Below are 27,728 nucleotides of genomic sequence, written 5' to 3' on the forward strand. Positions count from 1 at the left end.
TACTGCCCGCATAGCACAATTAATCGTTATTACTAGAGAAGGAACAAATAAAGAAAAGAGAGAGAGCAGACACAAAAACATCCTTTCATCTTTCTGAAGACAGTCCCCTTTGTCAGATCAGTGGAGCCGTACCTGTGAATCACCTTGGGAAAGCACAGTGTGGGTAACTAGAAGGAAGATCTTGTGGCTCATTTTGTACCCACTTCCTGGGCTGGGGAAATATCTAAACTAACCTTTCTTACTTGTCAATATCTACTACCGTTCACCATGCATCTTCACAGATGAGGGCCTCTTTCTCACATCTTCACTCCAAACACATTACTGTGTAGACAGCCACTTATTTTCTGGGAAGAAAACTTTGAAAAGCAGTAGCAGAATAAAGTCGAGGGTAAACAGAGGCCATGGAAAAGCACTAGAGTTTGAGTGCAGAGACATGAGTCTGAGCGTGAGCAGTGAATAGCTCGTGAAACACTCAAGTTGCATTCTCCTTATGTGGAAATAAAATAAGTCACGGTTCTTCTATGCATGTGGCACCTGACCTTGGGTCCTTATTGCTATGCTGCTAAAGCCTATGAATCAAGATTTGCCAGTTGTGGTCTTGAAGTTTAGTCAGATTAAAAGGGAACTCTGACTTTGAGGGTGAATGCCCCAAGTGGGCATCTTATTCTCCTATGGATTCAGCTTGTTAGGCAGAATGGAAGTGGAGGGCATAGATTTTAGGGTTTTCTCCTGGGATCGAATCCAGCTGAAGCAGGAATGATTCTGGGTGAGCTATATAATGTCTCTGAGCATCAGTTTGTCATTTTCTTACATAGGAATAGAGTTATTGCCAGATTTGGAGATAGTACATGTTGCAATGTGGTTGACACAGAATAAGCTTTCAATAAATGATTGGTATTGTTGTTACTATCTATGACTACAATAATTTCCCTAGCCTTATTTTATAGGGATAGGTTGTGGCAACATGCAGTGTAACTTGGAAAACTGATTTGCACTAGATAGATAGAAACCATGTATTTCTATCTATATAATGAACAATGTCATTTAAGAAAGCTTAGAGGCAATTCCACCACCACCATCTTCTTTTTTATTTCCACTCCTAGATTATTTGCCCTCAAGTCTTGGGTAGTTTCTTTTTTGCCACATCTCTTGAATGTTTCTTCTTTACTATATTCCACCTATTATTACCATAAGCCCAACGTTCATCACCTCCTGCTCCACTGTTGTTCCTGTCTCCTGGCTCTCCTAGAGCCTTGATTCTTAAAGTGTCATTCACAGAGCAGCAGCATCACCTGAAATGCGTCATCTCAAGATCTACCAAGACCTCCTGAAGCATGAGGCAGGTTCACCCCCATGTTGTAGGACCTCCATATAACTCATTTAACTACTTCTCTTGCTCAGAGTACATGCTTGGCCTGTGCGTATTTGTTCTGCCCCCAGAATATTTCCTGACTCTGATTGCTATCATTACTTCTTTTGAATCTACCTAAATTCAAGTTACCATCCATTGTCATGACTATGGCAATAGTCTCTGAAATTGTCTTCTACTTTTATGGTTTTCTCTTATGGCCTTTTCCCACATCACTTGGAGAGATCTTCTAAAATTGTTGGTCAGATCATATCACACCCCTCCCCTTAAGCCATATGGTGGCTGCTGTGGTATCTGCAGAAGGTCCCTGACTTATGATGGTTTGACTTACAATTTGTCCACTTTACACTGAGTTTATCTGGATGTAACCGCTCCATAGAAATCAAGGAGCATCTGTAGAAATGTCTGAAAGACCCTTTCATGGCCTGCAAAGCCCTGTGAGATGGCTCTCTGTTCTCTCCTTTTTTTTTTTTTTTCTTTATTTTTTTTGAGATAGAGTCTCGCTCTTGTCTCCCAGGCTGGAGTGCGATGGTGTGATCTCGGCTCACTGCAACCTCCACCTTCTGTGTTCAAGTGATTCTCCTGCCTCAGCCTCTCGAGTAGCTGGGATTACAGGCACCTGCCATCAAGCTCGGCTAATTTTTGTATTTTTAGTAGAGATGGGTTTTCACCATGTTGGCCAGGCTGGTCTCGAACTCCTATCTCAGGTGATCCACCTGCCTCGGCCTCCCAAAGTGCTGGAATTACAGGCGTGAGCCACTGCGCCTGGCCTCTCTGCTGTTTTCATATCACTCATCACTTTACACAGTAATCTGTAGACACACTGACCTTCCTTTAGCCCTCTGTATAAGCCAAGCTTTTTCCCACTTGATCTTTCTCTGATTCTGTGCAAAACTGGCTTGAAAGTATCTTTCAAGGCTTAGCTCAAATGTTATAGCCTTACCTAGCTCTTCCCCATTCTTTAGCTAAAGTAGCACATACACCTCCCTCCCCATCACTTTTCTGTCATTATCTTGCTTTATAGTCTACACAGCATGTATGGTTCTCTAAAAGAATGATTACCATGCTTTTGTTTTCTTTATGTACATTGCAAACTATTTTGGCGAGAAATATTTTAGTAATAATAATAATGGTGAAGGTTTAGTGAGTGTTTGCTATAGGCTAGGCACTGTGTATGGTAAATTAAATAATTTAATAGATCATTTTATTTGGATTATTTCATTCTATTTAGCTGATTATATATTTATATTTTTTGTGTTCCTCTTGTTTTAGGATATCAGCTTCTTGAGAGCAGGGTCCATGTTTGTTGCATCTGTATCTCTGCCTGTAGAAGATTCTCTGGCATAGGGATTTTTGTGCAGGAAACGTTTATTCAGGAACTGAATGGATCTCAGAAGATTATCATTTGGGAATACATCTACATGACAAGAAAGAACAAAGAGTCTCTCTCATTCTTTTTCCCAGATATATCCCGGGAGAAAATACCCTTGACTTTTTCTTGTCTTTACTCTGAGAAGGAAGAAGTTGTTGGAATCTGATTTAGGATTGGCTGTAGTGGCCCTGTGTGCAGACACAGATCTTGGGATTCATCTGACCATTTGGGGAGAGAGGTTCTTGAGGGGCACCTTGATGATAACGAGTCTTTCTAAAGCTTTAAGTTTGGCGTTTGAGGTGGTTGGAAATACCAGGTCTTCCGACTTTTACGTTCTTTGTGCGCACGCTGGTGATGTGCGTATGTGAACCTTTTATTATTATGGACTCAGCCAGCAGTAACCATGGTGAGTAGACCTATCACACAGCATTTTTCTGAGTCAGTTTAAAATGCTGACAATTAAATATACCGTACTCTTTTAAGCAATCCATCAGTCTCTCTTGTTGTCATGGTGACCGGAGTATATTTAGAAATGTGACAAGTACACTGAGTTCAATTGCACTTTTGCCAAAACATAGTTTTGCAGCTAAAATTGAATTTCCTGATTGAAGATCCAAGTGCTGTTAAGGGGGCATGATCGTTTCTATACATTATTCTGGAAGTATAACTTACATTATTCTGTTAAATCCACAGTTACGAGTCTTATCGGGTATTGATAGTTAAAGTGGTTGTACTTAAAGTTGATGAAATAAAGTGAAATAAAAGTGACATGATGCTTTTTCTATTGAAAATGAAACTGGGCCTTACTAATATAACTAGTTTAATGATTAGTTTCTTTATGTATTTATAAAGACATTGTAGGTATGTACATGTCTGTTCTTCAGAATTATATTTCTAATTTAAAATAATATATCATGGAGATCCTCCCCTCTTTCCTGCTTGTATTCTATTCTTAGCATTGTGAGGGCATTCTTTTTTCTTTGGGTCTGACCTCTGTTTGATAAGCATTCTTATTTTTCCTCAATCTCAATTCTTCTGGATTTTAAATGAAGTAAAGAGACACAGTGAACATGACTTTTTGCCCAAACAAAGGAAAAACGAAACTCTTCTCTTTATTCAAGAACGTAGATTGAATTCTTACTTTCTTATCATCCTCTGTCCTGTCAACATAGTGCTGAGAATGATGTGTATCAACTCATTCAACCACATAAAGTTTAGGAATTAATGTAGTGGCTGGGTCATGATTACAACACTGATTTCATTCCTGGCCAAAGACTGATTCTTCTGCTCTTGAGGTGAGAAACGCCAGTACTCCTGGATACTTTCGCTACTCTATTTTTATCCGACTGAATGAGTCTGCAACTGGGATAGATTATGAGCCTTTAATAATATACGGTTAGACTACCATTATCTCTTTCATGAACATTGCCAACAGTGTTTTTTTGGTAAGAGATATCTTAGTTATAATAACAGTTTGTAGGATTTATGGAGTGTTTACTATATGCTAGGCACTGTATATAGTAAGCTCCTTAATGGATCCTTATATTGGATCTACACAGTAATCTTATGAGATAGTTCCCATTGTATTCTTATTTTACGTTAAAGAAACAGGTTTGGAGAGATACTGTCTTTTGAAGAAGCATATAATTTGAGCAGTAGTGGAGTCTGAATTCTGATCCAGGTGCCCTAGTAACCACTGCCTGTTCCATGGAAGGCACACAGTGAGTATTTTTTTTACTGACCAGTGGCCTCTTGTATGGTGACGTCATACAGATGTTTCAGTGTTTCCAGAGGCTCATGAAAGTAGCAGTTATATAAAGATAGACAGGTAGCAGCATCTGAAAGTAGAGAGGAGCTACTCTTTATCTTTCCTAATGGTTTAGAGCCAAAGTAGATTAGTGCTAGGGAGAGAGGGAGCATAAGTCCTATCTAGTTCAGTGGTTTCGTCTCTGAACTCCTTTATGCTCTTAAAAATGAGCTTTTGTTTGTGTGCATTGTGTATAATGATATTTACCATATTCAAAAAAGTAAGAAATGAAACTACAATTTTAATGAAAAATATTTGTATAAAAAATAAATATATTTGTGAAAAAATAATGACAAAAGTGGGAGCTGGATTCTGCATTTAATTTGTTGTGAAATATTGTTTTGATTGATGCTTATGAAGAAAATCCAGCCTCTCACAGCTATGTAGTTGAAAAAGGAAGGATAAAAAGTAATTGTGGATTTTCTTCTTTGATACTATACCAAAACTTGACAGTTTTGACATTACCTAAAGTTAGTAGTTTCTTATAGGTTAGTTTCAGTGTGGAATCTGAAATCGTATTAATGAACTTTTTATACCCTATTATATTAAAATCCATTGGTCAAATTTTCACTTTGATTGAGTCTCCTATGATTTTGTAAAATCATGCATTGGTCATTTAGAAAGTCGTTGGTCATTCAGTTACTTATTCAGTTCTTGCAAACACTGATACATTTCATTCTATAATATAAAAAGTCATCTTCATTAATGTCACTGCTCATTCATCAAAAAAGCATTTGAAATGTTAGAAAGGTGTCAAGTGCACAGTAGTAGATGTAAGGTTTGCAGAATTCTGATTTTTACTTGAAAACATGTATTTTAGTTTTTGGCTACAAATACTGTTAGTTGTTTTCCTTGAAACGATAAGCTCTCTTGCTTTATTTTTGAGAAAACCTCCGGCAAAACCCACATTTAAAGAACCATAGTTTGTCAGTCATTGTTTCAAATAAAAATGATCTTCCATGAAAAAAGCGGTTAGTTAGCAGCTGTCAATTTAAACAGTTACACAAAGTGCATTTCTTAGAGACAATCGTCGTAGTCTGATCTTCAGCAGGTGTTTCGTGGTACTTCCCAGAGGTCACACAGAATGGAAAAAAGATGTGTACTCAAGAATATTAAAAATATCTCTACTTTTTGATTATGCTAACATTTTATGTGATCAGGTTTCTTTAGTAAAACCTAGTCAGACAGTACTCAAGGACTGAGATTAGTAAGATTGATGCATTTCAATGCATTAAAGAGAGTCTTAAGTGAAACTGGCTCCCTATCCCACTTATTGTATGTGTCTTGCAGTGAAATCACTCCCTTGATTCACTTTAAAACTCCAACAGTTTTTTTCCCACTGTTATTTTTGTACCATTAGTGTAAATTTCAACACAGGGAAAACGGCTTCTTAGTATGATTATGAAAATAATTTTGAACTTGTGGACTCTTGAAAGGTCTAAGGGACTCCCTACACATGTGTGGGTCACACATTAACAGCCACTGATTGAGTCCAGTCCCTTCATTTGACAGGAGAGGAGAGTGGTGGAAAGATGTGCCTAAGATGGCAGCACAAGTTAGTGGCGGAGATGGAACAAGAACCTAGTTGCTACTTAACTCTTCTTTCTTTTCTTTTGAGTTCCTGCTCCAGTTTCAGGAATTTCAAGGTAACTCAAGGAATTCCAAACTTCTTTGTCAGACATGGTGATGACAACTATATATAGTTTGTATATCTGTTATCTGAAATGCTTAGGATCAAAAGTGTTTCAGATATCAGATTTTTCCTAATTTTGGAATATTTTCATTAAACTTACTGGTTAACATTCCTGATCAAAAAACATGAAACCCAAAATGCTCCAGTGAGCTTTCAGCGTCTTGTCTGTCCTTAAAACTTCTGGATTTTGGAGCATTTTGAATTTCAGGTTTTGGGTAAGGGATACAAAACCTGTATAATTATTGAACTTTTTGGGAATAATTCTGTTTTTTAAAAAATGTTAAACCTTTTGCATATTTTCCCTACTCTCCACTCACCACTACTATCTCTTCTGCTTTTCAATGGTAACCACTCATGCCTTTTTAAACAAAACGTGTTGTATTTGCCAAGACACAGGGGAAGGGAAGTTAAAGGTGCAGTTGACTGTTTATTTTCTGAATAAGGTAGAATTCTAGCTTTGTGGGGAAGGAAGAATTAGTGAGTTTCAGTTGAAGGACCCATGCCATTCTTTACCTAAATTAAAGTTGTTAAAAGTCACAGGAAAGAAAATTGTGCAAGCAATTATCATCCTTTATATCACTATAACTCATCTTACTGGTCAAACTGTGCCCTTTGCCCCCCAATTATTCTCTATTAAAAGTTTCTTGCTCACCCTCCCCATCCTTCTCTTTCTCTCTCCCTGTCTCCTCCCCTTTCCTTCGGGAAAGAGGTTGCCCAATAAAACTTGCTCTTAACTTTGCTTTTGGTTATGTTGATATTTTATGTGACTTGTTTTCTTCACTAAACAGCAGTCAGTCTATGAGACTGTATTGAAGAACGCTGAGAAAGTCAATAGAAGTGGACTTAGATACTACATGTTCTTTTAAATATCTCTCTTATGTTATAGAGTAGCTTTTTGGGGAGCTAAGGTTTACAGGCAATGCTGTGTGTGAACATATATGAGTAAATCTGATAGGCTGTGGAAGGAGGCTTGCAAAGTTTCAAGTGTATTCTGCTTTCATTTTCAAATTAATTGGATGTTCTTTTGCAAGATCTTGTTTTTTCCTAGTTCTCATCCACCATTCAGTTGCCTTCCCCCACCTATGAGCTTTTTGAGTCAAACTTTATTAGCTTTTTTTCCTGATTCTTCTTTCATGTCTTTCTTTCCTATCCCAAAGTATGATTTGATTAGACCTCAGGTTGCCCTTGTGAATGAGCTCTTCCTCAATCCTAGGCCTGGCCAGGCCTGGTGCTTCATGCTTATAATCCCAGCAACATGGTAAAACCTCGTCTCTACAAAAAACACAAAAACTAGCTGGGCATGGTGGCCCGTGCCTGTAGCCCCAGCTACTCAGGAGGCTGAGGTGGGAATATCACTTGAGCCCGAGAGGCAGAGATTGCAGTGAGCTGAGATCATGCTATTGCATTACAGCCTGGGCAACAGAGGGAGATACTGCCTCAAAATAAGTCAGTCAGTTAGTCAGTCAGTAAATAAATAAATAAATAAATAAATAAGAATCCTAGGCCTTGGTGACTTACCCTTTTTAATTTTTTTTCCCACAAAACTGATGTGTTTTGCCCTTACTTTCACCAGAGGACCATTTAGTTTTCTTATTCTTTCTTTCTTAGAGTTCTGTATATGTTTTTTTCTAACCATTTATATTAGGCTCACAAATTGCGTAGTGATAGCTGATTGACCTCTTCAAAATGTCTGTTTTCTGCCTCCTTGTCTCAGCTTCTTGAGGATGGTGCTATCTCACGCTTGGTGTATCATAGGAGCCCCACGGATGTGTTGAATAGATTTTGCTCAGGGGTCTCCTCTTTAGAGAGCGTTCTTCACATTTTTATATGGAGATCTGAGCTTTTATGTATCTCCCACTATTGGGCTGCTAAATCTCCAAAACCCAGAATTGCAATGTCCATCTTTTAATGCAGACTCCTGGCCACTGCCAGGATATCACATGTCTTCTCTGACAGATGGCTATGTAGCCTCCACTTGAACTTTTGCAGCTCTTTGCAAGGCAATTTGTTCTACTGCTGGACAGCTTCATGTTTATGTTTTTCCTTGTATTACAATAAAACTGGTTTTCCCATTATTTTAATCCCCATATTTCTAGCATTGCATAATTTGAAAAAGTATAATATTGCTTACACATGACATGTCCCCAGATACTCAAAGATAGCTTTAATTCCCCCATCTGCCTCCTTTCCTCCTTCAGACCTTCTCTTGCTACTTACATCCCATAGAAGGCTTTGAATGCTCGTCCTCTTGCTGCTTTCCCCATTTCTAATCACTTTCTAGATTTTGGTCCTGACATCCAACTCTAAGGGACTCCCTCAAGGCCGCATTTTTTTCTCTGATGGTACTAGGAGCAGTATGAGTAAATGGTATGTGTACGAGTCTAAAAGCTGAGATATGAATTCTGGTGCTTATTAGATTGTGAACTTGATTAGGTTACTTAATCTTTCTAAACCTCAGTTTCCCAAGATGCAAAATGAATATAATACTAAATTCCAAGACTATTTTTAAAGATTAAAGATATGAAATGCTTAGCTTGTTACTAAAATATATTATTTTTAGCTTGATCAATTGTTTTTTTTTTTTTTTTATCTATCCAACAACTCCTTTTCTTTTTCACACACGTGCACTTGGTTTTAAAAATTATTTCAAGAGTTCTTCCCTCCTCGTTTCCTTCTGTCTTTTCCTCTATCTTGAAATTTTATCGTGTGTATACTCTTATAAAAGTTACCATCATGTTTAGATTTCCTTTTAACCTTTTATATCTAGAATTTAACATGATTTTCTTGACAAATATGTTTTCTTCTATGTGAATTTTCTCGGCTGCTGCCTACATTTCTACTCATGTGTTCAGCCTCTGTTAATCTTCCTGTGAAAATTATGTCTTCATCCTGCCAATGGGTTAATGATGACTGGCTCATTGCATGTCACTTAACTCCTTGCTAAATGCTTCACTTAGTCACTCAATAACTTTAAAATCATTTAGTTGTATAATATATTTAAAAAAAATTAAATGTTCAATTAATTTCAATTTCACAAACACTTACTAATCTCATCTTATATAACATGCATTAAACTAGGCGTGTGTTATAGTAGTTGCATAGAACATTTTGTTCGCTTGCTCATTCATTCATTCATTGAATGTTCTTTTGAGTACATACTAAAGACTAGATGCTAGATAGACTTGGGATTCAAGTAGCTGTGTTAGACAAAGGGCCTCTATTCAAGATGCGTGATCAACTAAAAGTGATAAAACAATATGGTAATTTTAGTGATCCGTATATAAAACTAGGCATTATGGTAGTTTTCAGAAAGGCTGCTTCATCAAACCTTTTTGCATCAAGACGCTTCTTATCAGGGAGACACTAAATGTTGAGTAGGGCCTCAGACTCTACTAGAAAGGTAAGACCCATATTGGGGCTTAGTTATGTTTGATTATAAAGCCGTTTTGTGAGAATCAACCTCCAGGCTCCATGTGTTACCTTTGGCTCCCCCCCTTCACCCCCACCTTCCCACCCCAGTTGCATGCATGCCATATTTTTCCTTCTTCTTTGCAGTAAGGAAGCCTCAGAATCAACAGAATAACATAAAGATAGGTGTGGTGACATTATAGGCTCACTTTTGGGATGTCATTATTACATTAACTTTTCTATATTTCCAAGTAAGAATAACAATGTAAGCACATAAAAATAATTTCATGATAGTAGAACATATTGCAAAGTATCTCTATTCATCATTTCCTTTACTTCTTGTAGAAAACCTTAGTGCTTGTGGGTTTCCTTAAATAAGTGTCTTAAGCACTGTATCTGATCTGATAGATATTAGCACAACAATTGGCACTGAGTAATTATATTTGGAGAATTTGGAAGGAATTTTTTCTCTATTGCAAAGTGATCATGCTGTGTTGTCTGCTTTTATTTATATCACAAGACCAGATCTGCCTATAACTAGATGTCCAGGAAAGAGTTCCTTTACTACTCTGTGCCTTAGCTTTGTCACTTGTCAAGTGAGAATATACTAGTAACAGTATCAATTTTGCCTCACTGAGCTGCAGTGAAGAATAAAATCATTTATCTGTGTGAAAGGACAATGCATACAGATGGTAACAACTATAAATATTAAACTAAGCTTTTGAGAGACCAGCTTGGCTACTTCTGTTAAAGTGAGTTCTGCTTAATTAGTTAATTCTTACCTATTGCCCCAAACTTTCTGAGTTAGCTTCATGTTTTTTCCCTCTCTACCCTAAAGTGCCTGCTTGCAAGCACTATATGCTCAATAAGCATTTGTTGAATGAATTTTTTAAAAGTATTTACCTTTTTTGCTTTCACTTATTATTTTAAATTAACACATAATTGTACATATTTACGGGGTACAGTGTGATATTTTGATACATGTATACAATGTGTAACGATCAAATGAAGGTATTTAGCATATTCATCACCTCAAACATTTATTATTTCTTTGTGTTTGGAACATTCAAAAGCCACTCTTCTAGCTACTTGAAAATATACAATAAATTGTTGGTAATTATAGTCATTCTATAGTGCCGTAGAACACTAGAACTGACTCCTCCTTTGTACTTTTGTATCCATTTACCAACCTTTGGCTGTCCTCCCCCTCCTGCTACTTTTCTCCACCTCTGGTGATCAATATTTTACTCTCTTATGTGATCAATTTCTTTTAGCTTCCACATATGAGAAAGGACATGTGACAAATAACTTTCTGTTCCTGGCTTATTTCACTTAACATGATGTCCTCCAGGCTTATTCATGTTACTGTGAATGACAAGATTTCATTCATTTTTTTTATGGCTGAATAGTATTACATTGTAAATATATAACACATTTTCTTTGCCTGTTTATCTGTTGATGGATACTTAGATGGATTCCTTATCTTGGCTGTTATAATTAGTGCTGCAATAAACATGGGAATGCAGCTATCTTTTTGAAATATTGATTTTTTTTTTCCTTTGGATATATGATCAGTAGTGGGATTGCTGGATCTTACGATATTTCTTTTTCTTTTTTTTGAGACTGAGTTTCACTGTGTCACCAGGCTGGAGTGCAGTAGTGCTATCTCGGCTCACTGCAAGCTCCACCTCCTGGGTTCAAGCGATTCTCCTGCCTCAGCCTCCCCAGTAGCTGGGACTACAGATGCACGCCACCACCTCTGGCTAATTTTTGTATTTTTAGTAGAGGCAGGATTTCATCATACTGGCCAGGATAGTCTCCTTCTCTTGACCTCGTGATCTGCCCACCTTGGCCTCCCAAAGTGCTGGGATTACAGGCGTGAGCCACCATGCCCAGCCGATATTTCTAATTTTAGTGTTTTGAAGAACCTCTATACTATTTTCTATAATGGCTGTACTAACTTACATTCCTACCAACATTGTATGAATTCCCTTTTCTTTGCATCTTTGCCAGCATTTCTTATTTTTTTGTCTCTGATAATAGCTATTCTAACTTGGGTTAGATAATATCTCATGGTGGCTGCATTTTCTGTATATGGATGTCCAGTTTTCCCAGCACCATTTATTAAAGAGATTGTTCTTGTTTCCTTTGTTGAAAATCAATTGGCTGTAAATACGTGGATTTATGTTTGGGTTCTCTGTTCTGTCCCATTGGTGTATATGCCTGTTCAAGAACTATCTTGAATAAAAGTGGTAAAAGTGAGCATCTTTGTCTTGTTCCAGAGCTTAAAAGACACGTTTCAGTTTGAACATGTCCAGTATGTTGATGACTGTGGGTTTACCGTGTGAAGTGTTTATTATGCTGAGATAAGGTATGTTTCTTTTATACCTGACTTGAGATATTATATCATGAAGGAATGTTGAACTTTATGAAATGCTTTTTCTGCATCTAATGAGATAATCATGGTTTTTGTACTTTGTTTTGTTGAGGTAATGTATCACGTTTATTGGTTTACCTATGTTAAACTATCCTTGTATACCTAGGATAAATCCCACTTGATCATAGTAAATGCTCCTTTAAGTGTATTGGTGGATTCAGTTTGCTAGTATTTTGTTGAGGATTTTTGCATCTATGTTCATCAGAGATCCTGGCCTATAATTTTCTTTTTACATGTTTGTCCTTGTCTGGTTTTGGTATGAGGATAAGAATGCATTCATGAAATTCTTTATCTTTGAGATTTATTCTTTTTTATTATGTCTATCTTTGTTGAATTTCTTCATATTGTGAATTATTTTCCTGATTTAGTAAAATTGTCTATATTTTCTTGTATCTCATTGAGTTTCCTTAAGATCATTATTTTGAATTCCTTTTCTGGCATTTTATTGATTTCTGTTTTACTGGAGTCTGAAACTAAAGAGCTACATTCCTTTGGTGGTGTCACATTCTATTGCTTTTTCATGTTTCTTGTGTCTGTGAGTTGATGTCTGTGCATCCGGTAGAACAATTACCTCTTCTATACAAACTTTCTCGAGTGGTTTTCATAAAAAAGACTTTCGCTTGCAATTAGGGTTGGTGTTACAGTTGGGAGGGGTGTGATGACTTTGTTTTTGAATAGATGCAGTGATATGGTCTCCATGCAGCTTCTAAAGCTACGTTCAATGTCAGCAATAACTGTGGGCACCTCAGTAGCTTAAGTTGTAGAAATTTGTGGCAGTGGTGGTGGTGGCATAGATTATCAATGTCCTCAGTGTCAAGGGCTTTGGAAGTCCTCCTATTCTTATTTTTTTCATAATGGAGAGATTTAGCCAAGGGGACTACTCTTCGTGTCAGATATGGCATGACCTACAAGCAAGTGCAGTGGTGCTGAGTTCTAGGTGCAGGTGCTCGAAGAGGCTGTGGGACCGGAGTCTTATGCCCAGGATCTTGCCAACCTGTTGTGACACCTGGGTCTTGGGTTACAGGTTCACTCTCTGTGCTAGCACAGAGCCAGGATTTGAGACTCTGAGACACTACTCTACAAGCTCAGTTCCAGCTGTGAGTGGCTCAACTCCAGGAAAGAACGAGTACAGGGAAGTTTGGACCCAGAGAGCAGGATATGCCCTGATTTGGCAACATGAGCCAGTAGGGCTCAGTGGCAACTTGGATCCCAGGGGATGAGGCACCATGTAGTAGTGATTTTTGACCCTTGGATGTTGGGACTCAGCAGTACTTTAGACTCTTTAAGACCACATGCAGCAGCAGTACCCCAGAATGTCAACATACAGCTGTTACTTGTGCCCTGAGTTGGGGCAGGGTACAGCACAGTGATGGCTGTACTCCACAGGGAGAGGGGTATCTTAGCAGCTCTGACACTAAGCAGGTAGACCAGTTCCAGGGAAACAGCATATTAGAGTAGTTTGCCCTGTAGGGTGGAGTGTCTCAGATCAGCCCAGCCACTACTCTGTTTTCCTAGGATGTGGGTTATCACATCAGCTCAGCCTTGGGATGTACAGCTGCTCAGCTGAGCAATGGCACCAATTCACCAGGGGACAATGTGCCACTTCAGCTCAGGCCTGGGGGACATGACTTTTCTAGGCAGCCCAGGTATCATTTCCCTGGGATGAAGGGTGCTACTTCAGATTAAGTACTGGGGTGCGTGACTGCTCTGAGTGGCCAGTGTACTGTTTCCCCAGGAGGCAGGGCACTGCTTCAGCACTGCCCTGAAGGGGAGGTGAAAGGTAGATGAAGTGACTCTACCTTCACATGGGCCCATGGGGAAGAGCGGAACAGTTGCTGGCAGCTCGGCTTGAGGATGTTGGGCCACTGGGTTGGGGTGGTTCAACAGTGGCTTAGCCTCAGTGACGGAGTGTCATAGCTATGCAATCCCAGAGCAAGACACGCTCCAGCCAAAGTTCCAGTTCCAAGATGGCATAGTGCAGTAGCTGCACAGGCCACAGAGGGCAGGGCACATTGGTTGCTCTTTTTCTTGGGGGAGCACGGCTACGTGGACTTCAGGCAGGTCCCTCAGCTGGGACTTAGCTCCTGTGAGGACTACGTGAGACTCCATGGGTGAGGTCTGTAGCTGTTCAAGGTGTTGATGGGGCTTGCTGGGATCCTCTTGCTTACCATTCTGCCCTAGAGAGAAGTTTCTCCCTGTTCCCAGTGGATCGCAAGTGGGCGATGGGTGGTAAAGACCAGGTGTTTTGTTTCTATTCTCTATGTGGTTATTCTGAGTTTCTTGCTATCCAGGGTTTCTGTCACTTCTCCGATGCAGTCTGGTACTCTGCCTTAGTTATTATTTTTTCTTCTTCTGTTTTTAGTTCATCTTTTTGTTTTTTTCTACATAGCGATGGGGTTTCCCTATGTTGCCCAGGCTGCTCTCGGACTCCAGAGCTCAACAGATCCACTCACCTTGGCCTCCCAGAGTGCTGGGACTACAGGCATGAACCATCGTGCCTGGCCCAGTTATTTTTGTTAAAGTTTAGTTGTCGATTGTTGTTGTGGCTGTCTTTGTGAAAGAGACGAGAGCTAGGGGCTTCTGGTTGGCCATGCTACTGATGTCACTCTTAAAGTACTTATCTTTCAAAGTCCAGTGCTGGAGATTTGTAAGCTACTTATATTTCTGCTCAGAATTCCTAAAGTCTCTCATTTTATTTCTAGATTATACATTCCATTGATAGAGCCCTTATAAATATAACATTAAGAAGTTGAGCATTACTTTTAGGCCAAAGCAATTTACTTTTAAAAAATCTGATTAATTTCAACACAATCAACCAGATGTCAGAAGATTTCAGTGCCCCTGATAGATGCTGGCAGGTGAGGAAATTAAAATCAGAGAGGGAAGCAATTAAATCCTGGCAAACATTACTTTAATGAGACAACCAAATCATAAGCTATAGAATATCTTGTATTCTTGATAAGTGTCTCAGGGTGCCATGAGAGTGCACTTTAAATTGTATGTGGTATTTGATGATTGGAATGCAGGGCAGTCCATATTTGTCATCTAATTCCTTTGGCCTGATTTAACATTTCAGTTGCTTCTGGGGACAGACTTCTATGTTTAAAACATTGTTTTATTTTAATAAATGTTAGTATAAGTACTCCTTTTACTACTGCCTCTGTTGCCACATGAAACTTACGAAAATGACCAAATTATTATTGGCCTTTTCACAGTGGTTTTGGGATAACCATAGTCAAGAACTGTGAAAAGAGAAACACAGAATGTGTATTTTACGCAACTTCTAATCAAAAGATTTGATAATTACAGCACTAAAACCAGAACCCAGTTCCTCCATCCCCATTTCATTATTCTTTTCAATGTGATTCCCCCTATTCGGAATGAAAATCTGGGACACCAGGGCGAAAGAGGTGTAGTTTATTGACTTAGTGAGAGTTTTTATAAGATACTGTCATATTGCTTATTGGTACTAAAGTGCTTACAAAATACCAAGTATTTTGAGTTAGCTTTACACTGGTTCAATACCACTTAGAATTTTTGTTTGTAATACTAAGATAATCGTCTTAGGGATGGTTACGTTTTGTTGTGGGGTATGGTGGTCAATTCAAAGGACACCATGGCTTGTGAAAAACCCATTGCAGCTGGTCTCTGCACTTTTCATTTCCATGTCATTCCATTTTCTTCTGCTTTTTCTTTACCCCCTGTCGTTTTTCTTGCTTCTCTCTATTATCTTACCTTCATTTACTCCATCCTGTTTTTCTCCAAAATATAGTTGCTTCTGTAAAATTTCTTCTGAGGGTGAGCATATGTTTGAGGGGAGAGAGGATGGATGGTTTAACAAAGGATGCAGATACGTCAAGTTCTGGGTCAGCAGTTAGTTATAAAATACACAGAGGCAGCCAAGGATAACTGGCTTCATTACCAAAAGGCTAGAGTGGGATTTGTCAGTTGTCCCAGATGTCTGCATGGAATTATGGAAAACTCCATTGCATTATGAAATACTCAGGAGCTACTCAGGACACATGCCACTCAATCCACGTGAAGAGGGCTGGTGAACTTCTTAGCTAGAAAGACTTCAGCTTTCCTATTGCTTAAAATGAGACTAATTGGTGAAGGATTTGTATTAGTCCATTCTTAGCTGCTATAAAAAACTGCCAGAGACCACGTAATTTATAAAGAAAGAGGTTTAATTGACTCACAGTTCCACATTGCTGGGGAGGCCTCAGGAAACTTATAATCATGATGAAAGACAAAGGAGGAACAGGCACCCTCTTCACAGGGCGGCAGGAAAGAGTGACTGCCAGCAGGAGAAATGCCAGATGTTTATAAAACTATCAGATCTCGTGAGACTCACTCACTATTGTGAGAACAGCATGGGGGAAATTGCCCCCATGATCGGATTACTTATGCCTGGTATCACCCTTGACTCATGGGGTTTACAATTCAAGATGACATTTTCGGTGTGGACACAGTCAAACTGTATCAGACTCTTCACAAAACCTCACTGGTACAGACTTGTGTATATGGCTTGTGCTTCGACACTTTGCCCAGGGATGTTGCATCTTGAAACTTTCCTGGTGAGATCTGAGAAAGTGTTTATGGTAACACTGCGTCGAACACTCCTTTTGCTTTAGCTTAGTAATGTGTCACCTTCTGGTTAGACCACAGATGTGAAGTCTACTCTTTCTCCTTTCACTTGCTAATAAAGCAGAACTTAGAACTAAGTGTGTGTTAGTGCTTCGACAATTGAATTTTCTGTGCTATGCACTCGGTTCCCCTTTCCTGAAGTTATTTAGTTACCCTCTTCAAATAGCAATTAGGAGGCTACATCATGTAGTAGAAGGGTGCTTACTGATTTTGGTATCAAGATACAGTGTTACATTTTTATCTGCTCCATGTTAACCATGTGATCTTTGAAGTTTCGTTTCTGTATTTGTAAAATTTGGGCAATAAGTTCTAATTGGAGTTATAAAGGGGATGGTTTGAGACATAATGATCAATGTGATTTTTCAAGCTATAAAATAAAGCATGATATTAAAAGATGATTAATGTTTTCATTTGGTGGTAGATGACAAGTTTCTTGCAGGGCATCTGATCAATCATGCTCTTTTTTTTTTTGAAACTTTTATTTTAAGTTCAGGGGTATAGTTGCTGGATCCAGGTTCTTTTCTTAACCTGTTTTGAGTCCTTTATGTAAATGGGACATTTTATCAAAACTTCTTAGAAGTCTTATATTTCTCAATAAACCTATCCATTCTATTAAAACAAATTTGCTTAGTTCTTAGAGTCTGGTGGAAACTCCAACTCTCTGAACCCAGGGCATGATTATAGGCACAAAGTTGAAAATGATGTGTGATTCATCAGCAGGTCTTTCAGCTAAAGCAGTATCTGTTTTGCTTTTTAGGGGCCAAGGAAACATTTGATTTTAAAATCTTAAAAGTTTTTGGGCTGTCTCTTGTTAGATGAGGTCATGTGAGAGTGACATAGATTAGTATTTCGGTGTTTTAAAACTAGGAAACATAAGTCAAAGAGATATTCTCTTGCCTAATGTGCTTATAATGTTATCTTTTGATCATATAAATGTGGATTTATGAGAAGAAATGTTATCACTGCTCTCTATAACCATATACATGGAATAATGGAGAGAAATCTTATTTAAAAAGTTTAACTAAGGGCAGCTTTGGCTATGGAGTATATATCATAATCTTCATGTACATATGAAGAAATTGACATTCACAGAGTTTAAATAACTTGCCTAAGGCCATTGGTAAAAGGAAATCTGACTGGCTCAAAATCCTATGTACTTTTCCCATTTCCTCATTTCAATCAAATAGCTGGTTTTATTTTATTTTCTCTCTCCACCAAGCCTTGTGGATTAAGACAATGAGTTGCTGTTTGTCTTTGTTTTTCCCTAGCCTAATAACCTAGGAAAAACTAAAGTAGAAAGGAAGGATTACTGGACCAGCAGGCAGAAACTTTGGCTCCAAATTCATGCCCTGCCAGATACTAAACTGTATAATCTTGGGCAAATTACTTTCCTTTTATGAACTTCAGTTTCTACTTCTGTAAAATGTGGACAATAATATTCATTTTATATGGTTTCTGTGAAGTTAAACATGAGGATGGTGTTAGTTCCCTTCTCATCCTTTCTGTCCCTCTTCGAGCTTCTGTTTCCTCACCTATGAAGTGAGTAGAATCATCGCTTCCTGCTTCTTCATCGGGTTCCTGTGGGGTGAAATGAATATGAAAATGTTTTGTAAAACAAGAAACCATTATGTAGATATAAGAGGTTATGACTATTAATGAATAAATATAGGTTTGGTGTCTGGAAGTAATTTTTACTTATCTCATTTGCAGATACTAGCATTGCAGTTGGCTGAACCTTGTGTCAACCATCCATTCCAGGAGCCAGCTATCTGAGGTAAGAGAGGAGGCGTGTCTTCATATTTATGAAATACTAATAGGCATCTGAGCCAGTAATGTTGATTTTAGAAGAAATACAAAGAATAGAAGAAATACAAAGGTACTTTATGAGGAAAAGAACTGAAAAATGGCCAAGACAGTGAACTGACCTCTCTTTTTATTTTTGTTTTTTTGATTTATTTTTTCCCTTTTAATTCATAGCCCTTAAGGTTTAATACCAAAACCAAAAATCTGGGCCACACAGACGATTCAGATTTAATGTGTATGTATTTAAGTGTCCATAAAATGCAATGGAGTAGAATGTGCTTAACCATTATTTTACTGTATCCTCAACTAGTATGTGGCAGGAGGGCTTTTTACCTGGTTTCCTAACCCTTGATTGAGCGCATTTTTCACTACACTATGCTGCCAGTGTTACCTGGCTCTGAAGGGGCCAAATATTTCTGGCTGGGTCAGTCACTCTCTCTTAGCTGCCAAACAAAATCATCTCAAAGAGCTAGAATCCAAAGCCACAACAGGAAAATCCTAAGAACACAGAAAATTGAGTTAGTCTTTTGAAACCTTGCATCCATTGTATCTGAATGCCACTCTCCTGGGGGACCGTTGGGAATGACACCAATCCTTGGCAGAAGAATACATTTGTCTTGAGTTTTCCAAGAAAATGGAGGCCAACCGAGAAAAAACATTTAAAGGAAGCATCATAGTTGTAAAATTTACCACATGCGATTTTTCTCCTGTAGTTAACCTGCTGAATCTCTACCTCCTAATGAGCTGTACTGTGTTTTATGTAATGTTTCAGAACTTAGCCAAAAAGAGGTGAAGTAGTCGATATGTAGAATAGCAACTCTGTGGAAGATTTGATATCATTATTTAGAGTACTATACACATGTGTTCCCCTGAATATTTTGTTAATTCCTTTGGTATATTATATCTATAACCTTGAACTGCAACCATGACTTTAGTCACACAGACCTTTGAGAAGAATAAAATTGGTTAGTATTGCCCCAAATTTGTAGGACTTCGAAAATTTAGAATTGAGAGGAAATTAAGATGTTAGGTTTACATGATTTTCAAAGCTAATATCATATATATATAATAAGAACACATGTGCAAACAAGGTAGGTTATGTATGGACTATGAAATTTCTATAATTAAACCAGACATAACAGTCACTTAAGTTATTTAGATTTTCTTCTTATTCCTACAAAAAAAGAACATTGTTTTTATTTTTTTATTATTTATTTATTTTTCAAGTGGAATATAAGCTAGTTTACCCAGGAAGTTTTCTTTTTATTTATTTACTTATTATTTTACTTTAAGTTCTTGGATACATGTGCAGAACATGCAGGTTTGTTACATAGGTATACATGTGCCATGGTGGTTGCTGCACCTCAACCCATCATCCAGGTTTTAAGCCCCGCAGGCATTAGGTATTTGTCCTAATGCTTTCCCTTCCCTTGCCCTCCACCCCTCAACAGGCCCCGATGTGTGATGTTCCTCTCCCTGTGTCTATGTGTTCTCGTTCAACTCCCACTTCTGAGTGATAACATGCGGTGTTTGGAAGCCATCATTCTCAGCAAACTAACACAGAAAAAGAGAACATTGTTTTTAAAAAAGATAGTAGCAAAAAATGTAAGAATGGCTCCTGTCCACCTTTTATTTCTTTTCTAGTCCACAAAATAACCCTGCAAAAACTTATTTCTAATGTTTTATTTTTATGGACAAATATATCAGAAAAGAATGTACTGTAGATACCTACTATCATAGCTTTTGACAGCTCTGTGAGGCAGAGATCTAACTTGTTCATTTAGAAGCTGCAGTTATCACACTAACCTTCCCTCTGATGCCAATTGTTAAATATTAATGGAATAAGCTTTGAAAAGTAATTAGCTATATCCCCTGTCCCCACAGAAACCCATCTTGAAACTATCAAGAGGAGTTTTAAGCAAGCCCTGAAAGGTTACAAAAATTACTCTCAAGAAAGAGGAACTTTCTCTCTTTCTCTTTTTGTTATATTTCGGAGGTGGGGAATGGTAGAGAGGGAATGATAGAAACCTCTCAAGTAACCTTTGGGAGGTGGAGAAGTAAATATTCTGGGAGCATGCTGTAGAAATTTAAAATAATCTTGTGGCAATAATTGGTATCAGTGGTAGTAATGAAGAAAGAATAACAGTTTCAATAAATAATTAGACTTGACAGTAAATGTGTCAACAGGTACCCACTTAATGAGTGTAATCATTGTTTTTCTCTGCTCTCAACGTTGATCCACTGACTGCGGTGTGTTCTCTGTCCCATTTCCAAACCAAATCTATTTAAAGCTGCACTCCATGGAATCTGAAACAGTATACCCTGTTTACTATTTAGAGCTGATACCTAATGTTCTTTAATAGGCAAGATCTGTACTTGAACGAGAACAGGCTTCTGGCCTCTTGTAGACGGTTGAATATCCCTGTTTTCCACAGGGTGATTCATTAGCAAGAATGAATAATACCCAATTAAATCTCATGGACTTGTCTATATTGCCAGAGTGAATTGTTTATTATAATTTGGTGGAAACAGTCCTAGTCTGCTTTAAATAAAATTAATCAGTTACCGTTTTTTGAAGTGGAGGTAGAAGCAGTAGTTATCAGTGAAATTATCTCTGTAATAACCTGAATAGAATCACATTGTTTTTGGGAGCAAAGCAGTATGTTGTATGTTATGTGCACCAGAAGCCATGAGAATCCTTTTCTAATCCCAGCTGTAATGTCACCTGGCTGTGTCACCTAGGCAAGTCACCTTCCCTCTATGAAGTCTGTTTCATCATCTAATGACAAAGTTGGACCAGTTGATCATGGCATTACTTCTGGTTAAATGTTCTCTTATATATGATTTTATTTCCTAGCTAGTCCCTTCTCTTTCCTGGTGCCATGTTTCCAAAATCATAGGACAGTGTCCTATGACTCTGCTGCACAGCCAGTGTGGGAAAGTAGTTATTTTTCTGCTTAGCTTTTGCTTCTTTTACATACCAGACATGCAGTTAATGACTTTTATTATGTATACTGTAAGAATGGGCATTTATACACTGGTAGCGGTAGTCCCTTACAACTTGCAATTCCTTGTTAGGGAAGAAAAGCTGTCTTCCTCCACGTTTCTTTACTCTGTGACATTGTTCCCTGATCTGGGTCTTATGAGATGATCTGGTAAACTTCTCCCCTATTAAGACTGTTAGGAAGAGGTGGATGCTTCTTCCATTATTTGATTTTTCCAGAGCAAATCATTGGATCTGTAAAGGAGATCAGAATGTCAAAGCCAGAGGGGACTTTACCAAGTAATCTAAACAATTATTTCATTTCACAGCTGGAGATTTTAACGTCTGGGAGGGAATCTGATTTGTCTAAAGTGTTTTTGACTGGTCTTGGACTAGAATTCTTCTGACTCCATAGTTGTGTCTTTAAGTAGAGAACTCTTTTTCTATAAACTATCCTTTCACTTCCTAGTTCTTAAAAGGCCATTATCTTCCAGGCAAAACCAATTTCATTTTCAGCATGGGGATGTGAGATGTCCTTAAAACATAAATGGACTCCAGGTATCTTCATTAATTTCATGAAGACGTGGCACAGAGGGTTCTGGCTACCTTCTGCTCCCCGTGTTTATTAAAAGACTGTGGATTCCCTTGCAGTTCTTCCTATAAGAGGTTGTTTGATGCTGACATCATCACTCTCCTCCACCCGCCTCCTGCCCTTTTCTGAACCAGTGAATTATAGGAATCTGAGAATGAGCTCCTGTTTACGGCACATTGTTGGGGAACATTAAAAAAAAGAAGACAGATGAGGGACTTAATAAGCAAGAGGACAGAAGAATAATAGCCAACACAATGAAGTCTAGTTCAAGGCCTGCAATTCCCAATTGTTGGGCTACACAGCATTAATAGCAGTGTCTCTCACCCTTTCAGACCCTTCTCTCTTATTTCAGACCCTTCTGCCTTATTCTTGTGGGAATGGGCTGGGACTGAGAAACAGCTAGTATAATCATTGCCAAAATGAAACTCACATGTACATGGGGGCTTCCAGGTCTGGAGAAGAGTGTAGTAATTGTTACCCATCTGATAGAAGGTACTTAGAGACCACTGGACCTACACGCTTACCTTGAACCTCACAGTACAGAGGTTCGAAGAGTAGAAATCAGTTGACTGAGTCTGAGGTTCAAATCCTGGCTCTAATTAGTTTGCTATGAGTTTAGTGAATGCCTAACTTTCCTCTGAGCTGCACTTTCTCCATCTGTGAGATGGGAGGAGGAGGGTGGCATAGATGATGTCCAAGGAACCCTCTGATTTTAATGAGCCTCAGATTTGCCCAAGGACCCATAGCGAATTTGCAGCCAAGCCAGGCCTTGAATTCAGAGCCCGTTTTTCTGGTTTGAGATGGTCGTGATTATAAGTTCCACTACCTATACTTTCTAAACAGTATGTTTGCAACTTTCAGCCTTACTTTGTTAAATCTCCTTTTTCTCTTTTATTTGACAGTCCCTTTCTGTCCAGAGACCTGCCTAAAGTAGCAATTCTTTTTTTTTTTGGAGACGGAGTCTTGCTCTGTCACCCAGGCTGGAGTGCAGTGGCATGATCTTGGTTCACTGCAGCCTCCGCCTTCCAGGTTTAAGCAATTCTCCTGTCTCAGCCTCCCAAGTAGCTGGGACTACAGGTGCACACCCCCACGCCCAGCTAATTTTTTTTTTCTTTTTTTTTTAAGTAGAGATGGGGTTTCGCCATATTGTTCAGGCTGGTATCGAACTCCTGACCTCAGGAGTCCACCCACCTCGGTCTACCAAAGTGCTGGGATTACAGGTATGAGCCACCGTGCCGAGCCTAAAGTAGTAGTTCTTAATATACGTGTGTGTATGTGCGTGCATACGTGCATACACATGATCCTGTGTTTGGGGCAGATGTGAGGATTATGGAATTTTCAGAAACTCAGATGAATTTATGAAATAGTTGGAAAATGCAGAATTTCAGAAAATGCTATCAACAAGTTTAGGAGGTTTGTAGATGCTCTGAAGGCCATCCATGAGTTAAGCAAAAGTTTTCATTCTATGTGGGAAGTATGAGATGACATTTGAGTGGCATACATTTCCTTTTGCTGTTGGATTTTCCCGTAGTCACCTATTGTTATACTCTGAGTGTTAGGCTCGTTTTGTAGCATGACCCTTGGCGTGTATGTATCTCAAACTATTGAGTGATATTTTAATATTGAAACTCTTATTCTACTTCATTCATTCACTCATGCATTCAAATTCAATTTTAATCCAGAATTTGCTAAATGCTAGACATCTCAATACATTATTGTATATAATCCTATAAAATAGAAAATTGGTAGGTGCTCAGAGAGGTTGAGTAATTTGCCCAAAGTTTTACAGCTAATAAATATAAAATCTGGATTTAAATCCGGATTTACTCCAAAATATGTGAATACCTCCAGAGATAACATTGAAGACAAATAGAGACAATGATTCAAGTTCATAAACCATGGAAATTTCTGGTAGAAAATGGTAGATGGGCCCCAGAGGAATACAGAGAATGTGTACTATGGGATTTTAGGAAGGGACAAGATCATACATTATGAATTACTTCATATCATAATTCATTAACTACATGTTTATCTGGCTCCTTCAGAAAGAATAAAAAAAGTTAGATAGTCATATGAAACACATTATGCATAACTCAGTTTCTTTCTTGTTCTTCAAACTTCTGTCAGGTTAGTGTTCTCAATATCTTTATTTGATAAGTGAGATGAGGAGATGAAGAGTAGTTAGGGTCATAGTGCCCTGATCATACTGAGTTTTCAACTAAATTAGAATTTCAGTGCTTTGGGGCATCTATTTTGTTCCCCTCACCCCGGCCCACCCCCCATTATATTGAGCATGAGACTTTTAACAGAGATAACTTCTGACCATGCACAAATCAGCACAAATGCAGATGTGAGCAGCTAGAATTTGGATGCTGCCAAGTTGTAATGACTGCCACATGTGTGAAGCTAAAACTTGGCACCTGATGACCCACTGTGAGTGTGTGGGGGGGCCAGAAGAGTGAAAGGCAGTGTCAGAGATGGAAGAGGCCTCAGAGTTTGTCAATGGCAGTACCTTCACCTTGCAGATGCAGAAATGGAGGTGGTTAGAAGGGGTAAGACTCACTAAAATTCACACAGCAGGTTAATGACTCCCTGAGAAAAATGGCAAAATAAGAACGAGGCTTTATACCAGCAATCTACAGTAGTATCTACTTTTATTTCCTACCTTTCCGTTGGCATATATTCATACTGATAGGCTTGACAGGCAGATAAACCTGTATTTGAAGGTCAGCAGGATTAGTTGTGTGGCCTTGGATAAGTTACTTGATTTACTTGGGTCTCAGGTTTGTTGTCTGTAATAGAAACCACACCCTTTTTTTTTTTTTTTTTTTTTTGAGATGGAGTTTTGCTGTTATTGCTCAGGCTGGAGTGCAACGGCATGACCTTGGCTCACTGCAACCTCCACCTCCTGGGTTCAAGCGATTCTCCTGCTTCAGCCTCTGTAGTAGCTAGGATTACAGGCATGAGCCACCACACCCGGCTAATTTTTTGTATTTTTAGTAGAGACGAGGTTTCACCACGTTGGCCAGGCTGGTCTCTAACTCCTGACCTCAGGTGATCCATCTGCCTCGGCCTCCCAAAGTGCTGGGATTACAGGTGTGAGCCACCATGCCTGGCCAAAACCATACCTTTTTGATAGGACTATACCAGTGTGCTGTTCAATATACAAAAATATTATCACCCATCTGATTAATGATCCTTATCACAGCCCAGTGAGACAGGCACAGATGTTCTGCTTTTCAAGATTCTATTTCCTAACTTCACCTTGACAGTTTTGAGGCTCTTGCTTCCCAAAGTTTGGTCTGAGGACCAGAAGCATCAGCATCACCTGGGAGCTTGTTAGAAATGCAGATCTCAGATCATACTCTAGAACTTCTGAATGAGAATCTCTATTTTAACAAGATCCCCAGGTAGTTCATATGCTCATTAGTGTTTGAGAAACATTCGCTTAGGCCCTCGCCCTATTTCAAGGCTATTGCCGTGGTGTGCTGACAATGACTGGCATGCTGCCAGCATTCTTGGGGCATGCTGTACCATGCCTTGAGATAGCGGGGTCCGGGGGGACGGGGATGCTGTGAAGTCACTCCTTGGGAATAATGGAAGACTGGGTTGAAGGGATCCAGCAGGCTTTATCTTTTTAACACCCTTCATTTCCTTAGAAGTTACTATTCAGAAGGGGTCAAACTGGGATTGGATTCTAAGTCTTTCTGATCCAAAGTCCATATTCTTTTCATTAAATCACGATGTCTCAGTCAAGAGGAATGCTGGGTTGTGGGTGATAACTGTTCATTCCCTGTAGTGTGAATATTTCCACACTGGCTGCTTTACCCTATTACTCAATTCCTAGAGGAGAAGAATTTTTTAAAAAAAATTTAAAAAGCCTGAGTTGAAAGCCAGGATCCTGCAGCTTAATCAGTTATTTTTGCTTTTTAATGAGGGTGACTATTGTGAAATAAGTAATTATTAATTACTCAAAACTAATGAAATATTTTAGTTTCCTTGCTAAAAAAACATATGGACGCTAAAAGAAAGCATATGGGTGCTTTTTGGGAAGCATATTGGTGAATGGACAAATTACAGTGGTGCCAACATGCCTTTGCTGTCTGTCTAGGGCCATCAAAACGTGTGCTGGCATCTGAGTCCTCGTGTGTTTAAAGGGATTTTTTAAAATTCCCATTTGATAAGAGCCTGGGGTTGCCTCTGGAGTTACACAGCGCTGTCTCATCAATCTTTCTGCCATGCTTTCACTGAGATCTTACTGGCTGAGTATAAACTCGATATCAACCTTTGCTGTAAGTAGCTTCTGTGGCTCTTTCTTTCCAGATGCCTCCTATCTGCTGCAGTAGGTTCAATGGGCCTGCCCCACAGATGGCAGGTATTTTTTTTTTTTTTTTTTATTATACTTTAGGTTTTAGGGTATATGTGCACAATGTGCAGGTTTGTTACATATGTATCCATGTGCCATGTTGATTTCCTGCACCCATTAACTCGTCATTTAGCATTAGGTATATCTCCTAATGCTGTCCCTCCCCCCTCCCCCAACCCCACAACAGTCCCCGGAGTGTGATGTTCCCCTTCCTGTGTCCATGAGTTCTCATTGTTCAATTCCCACCTATGAGTGAGAACATGCGGTGTTTGGTTTTTTGTCCTTGTGATAGTTTACTGAGAATGATGTTTTCCAGTTTCATCCATGTCCCCACAAAGGACATGAACTCATCATTTTTTATGGCTGCATAGTATTCCATGGTGTATATGTGCCACATTTTCTTTTTTTTTTTTTTTTCTTGTTTTTTTTGAGACAGAGTCTCGCTCTGTCCCCCAGGCTGGAGTGCAGTGGCGCGATCTCTGCTCACTGCAAGCTCCGCCTCCCGGGTTCACGCCATTCTCCTGCCTCAGCCTCTCCGAGTAGCTGGGACTACAGGCGCCCGCCACCACGCCTGGCTAATTTTTTGTATTTTTTAGTAGAGACGGGGTTTCACTGTGGTCTCGATCTCCTGACCTCGTGATCCGCCTGCCTCAGCCTCCCAAAGTGCTGGGATTACAAGCGTGAGCCACCGCGCCCGGCCACACATTTTCTTAATCCAGTCTATCGTTGTTGGACATTTGGGTTGGTTCCAACTCTTTGCTATAGTGAATAGTGCCTCAGTAAACATACGTGTGCATGTGTCTTTATAGCAGCATGATTTATAGTACTTTGGGTATATACCCAGTAATGGGATGGCTGGGTCAAATGGGATTTCTAGTTCTAGATCCCTGAGGAATCGCCACACTGACTTCCACAATGGTTGAACTAGTTTACAGTCCTACCAACAGTGTAAAAGTGTTCCTATTTCTCCACATCCTCTCCAGCACCTGTTGTTTCTTGATTTTTTAATGATGGCCATTCTAACTGGTGTGAGATGGTATCTCACTGTGGTTTTGATTTGCATTTCTCTGATGGCCAGTGATGATGAGCATTTCTTCATGTGTTTTCTGGCTGCATAAATGTCTTCTTTTGAGAAGTGTCTGTTCATGTCCTCTGCCCACTTTTTGATGGGGTTGTTTGTTTTTTTCTTGTAAATTTGTTTGAGTTCATTGTAGATTCTGGATATTAGCCCTTTGTCAGATGAGTAGGTTG

At 39.0% G+C, this 27,728-nt stretch overlaps 1 protein-coding gene across 2 annotated transcripts in view; it reads left to right on the forward strand.

Annotated features, from left to right (window-relative positions):
* Window positions 1-27,728, forward strand: part of LPP (LIM domain containing preferred translocation partner in lipoma) — a 722,568-nt gene that overhangs the window by 169,317 nt on the left and 525,523 nt on the right. For both annotated transcript variants that reach the window (XM_032171893.2, XM_032171894.2), the window contains exon 3: window positions 18,444-18,507. The gene's annotated coding sequence lies outside the window, so the exon portion shown is untranslated. The remainder of the gene's footprint in view (window positions 1-18,443; window positions 18,508-27,728) is intronic.

The sequence above is a fragment of the Hylobates moloch genome, unplaced genomic scaffold, assembly GCF_009828535.3.
Source record: "Hylobates moloch isolate HMO894 unplaced genomic scaffold, HMol_V3 SCAFFOLD_13, whole genome shotgun sequence".
NCBI classification, from domain to species: domain Eukaryota; kingdom Metazoa; phylum Chordata; class Mammalia; order Primates; family Hylobatidae; genus Hylobates; species Hylobates moloch.